The sequence below is a fragment of the Callorhinus ursinus genome, unplaced genomic scaffold, assembly GCF_003265705.2.
Source record: "Callorhinus ursinus isolate GAN/ISIS: 27379988/994484 unplaced genomic scaffold, GSC_fseal_2.0 scaffold21, whole genome shotgun sequence".
Taxonomy (NCBI): domain Eukaryota; kingdom Metazoa; phylum Chordata; class Mammalia; order Carnivora; family Otariidae; genus Callorhinus; species Callorhinus ursinus.
Window position 1 is genome coordinate 17132455 of NW_027397083.1, and position 2974 is coordinate 17135428.

Below are 2974 nucleotides of genomic sequence, written 5' to 3' on the forward strand. Positions count from 1 at the left end.
ACTAAGGATTCTAGGTCTCTCTTATCAGGGATTTGTAATGATTTGGTGGGGGAGAAGAGAAAGGTGAAGAGAAAAGAGTACAAGAAGGAGGAGAGGAGGGTCCATCTTCCCTCCAAAATGGAGCCCACAAATATCAAACTCGATGAGATGGTCCTTGTCATTTATCTTTCACTCATTTCATACGTATTTATCATCAGTAAGTGCCAGGCACTGCTCTACTAAACAGAGGGGACCCAGTGGTGAATAAGACACGTGAGTGAGGTCCCTCTTCTCGTTTGCATTCCTGGGGGGGTTAAAGAGATAATAAACCAATACGAATATAAGACAGCACTACATAAAAATTATAACAAAGTGAGGTGACAGAGTGCTTGCAAGACTATTTCATACACGCTATGTGGTGGTTTCAAAACAAGTCCACAAATTCTTTGGCATCCCCCTTACTAAGAGGAGAAGTTTAGGTCCCTTCCACTTGCACCTGGGTAGCCTTTTGGCTGCCTGGAAGAATAGGATGCAGAAGAAGTGACACTCCATGCAGCTTCTGCTGGTTTTTCTGAGACCAGGAACTCTAAGCATCTTCAGCTGAATGTAAGAAGTCCAACTACCCTAAGCCTACCATGTGGAGAGACCCCTTGGAGGGACACACAGAGAAGAAGAGAGATACCTGAGCAGCCAAGTGTGCTGGTCCCTGGCTGAGTCTTCTCAGTCGAAGCACCAGGTGTGTAGGATGGAGAACTTTCAAGATGCTCATCTGACAGCAACCATAGGAGAGACCTCATCCCCTCAGACTCCTGAGCCAAATGAATGGCTGGTTATTACTGTTTTAAGCCACTGTTTGGGGGTGATCTGTTATAGGGCAATAGAGAACTGGAACAAGGTAATCTAGAAAGTTTCTCTGAGAAGGCTTCTTTGAGAAGATGACGTTTGAGCTGAACACCTCAGCGACAGGTAGGGATCAGGGGAGGCGGAAAAACATTCCAGGCAAGGGGAAAGGTGCAAACATTCTAAGGCAGAGATGGATTTAGCAAGTTCAAGAGAAGAAAGAAGGCCAATGAGGCTGAAGTGTAACACTACGAGAGTGGTATGAGATGAGTACCAACACGTAGAAGGTGCCTTAAAAATATTACCCTTTATCTCTTCTGCTTGTCCTGCATGTTGGCTTCACTCCGTAGATCAGATTCTCCAAATGACAGGAGACATGACTTTGGGCCACTCCAGGATTCCATTCTTACAGCTTGTTACAAAGATGAGAAAGAGCTGTTTCTCCCAGTTTATATTTGGGAAAATCCCCCCAAATACCCTCTGACTGGCCTTGAGTCCCTTGGCCATCTTCTTTGGTCAGTCATGGTAGTCAGTGAGGGGTTGTGACGAGCACAAGAGGAAGCAAGATCTGTTACTAGAGGAAGTTTGGCAGATGAGAGATGTTGGGCAGATAAAAACCTAGCATCTTCTTCCCAAAGGGAAAGAATTTTGTGCAGTCTGACGTCAGAGCTCACAGATCTGTGAACTCCTTTACCGCTGTCCACTGCCCTAGACATATAAGTCTTAGGGCTTACCTGCCACTTCACAAATTGTGAAGGCACAGTTTCTATAATTCAGCTCATTCAGGGTATGAACTCCCTGTTGCAAAGCACTTACATCTCAAGAACACGGATTTCAGGCGCCTGGGTGGCTCAGTTGGTTAAGCGACTGCCTTCGGCTCAGGTCATGATCCTGGAGTCCTGGGATCAAGTCCCACATCGGGCTTCCTGCTCAGCGGGGAGTCTGCTTCTCCCTCTGACCCTCTTCCCTCTCGTGCTCTCTATCTCTCATTCTCTCTCTCTCAAATAAATAAATAAAATCTTAAAAAAAAATAAAAAAAAAAGAACACGGATTTCATGGAACCGTTGGCTGCTCAGATGGGAGAGACTGTTTAGCCCAACACCATTATTTTATACTCGTGACAGGATTCAAGACATTGGTACGTAAGATTTCACAGATTTGTGGTGAGGCAAGGGGAGAAAGGGAATGGCTGTCATGCTGAATGGGTTCTGCTGAGAAAGATGAATGAAGAGAATCATTAGGACCCTGGCTGAGTTATGCTATGCAGTTCTCCTTGGTAGCTTTCAGCAAAACGCATATTACTTTTTCAAGATATATTTTCAGAGTTGGATTTGGTTTAGATCCATCACAGTGTTAAGAGTGACTGGAAGCAGCCCAATTAGAGTATCTGTGGTGTTCTCCGCTCATTCTCCATCCTCCACCACCTTTGCCCCCCAACTGCTCCCCACCCTCACACACACTCCACGTACTCACTTAGGTACTCTGAAGCACCTACCAGCCGGAGTTTTTTGCTACATCCATGCGGATAAAGGAAAATAGTAAGGAAAATGTAGAACAGAGCGAGGCGGCAAGATTTAAATCAGAAGGACAAGGAACTACAGGCCAGAGCAAGAGAATAGGTAAGGAAAGGTGAATAGAAAAGATAAGATAAGATGAGATGAGATAAGATGAGATGAGATAAGGGAAAGAAAGAATGTCTGTGAGCTGAGTTTTAGGCAGTCTTTGTGGTACTTAGAGTGAGGGAAAGGAAGACCTTTGAGGGTTCAGCTGTATAGGCAGGAGACAGAGAATGAGGGGGGATACAGAAAAGTAATTCCAAGACTTCTTTTGTGTATTTAATATTTTAATATTTTAAATGGGCAAAATATTTTAATGGATCATCAGCAAAGAGAACATAAAATCCTGTTCTTCAAATCTCTATTACTGTTTTTCTCTTTTCTGCTTTTTTCTTTCTTTAATTGAAGTATAGTTGACACCCAATGTTGCATTAGTTTCAGGTGTACAACATAGCGATTCAACAAGTCTACACTTTATGGTGTAGTCAGCACAAGTATAACTACCATCTGTCACCGTACAATGGTGACTTATTATTCCGTAACTGGAAGCCTGTACCTCCCACTCACCTTCACCCATTTTTGATGCAATCCTTTTTATT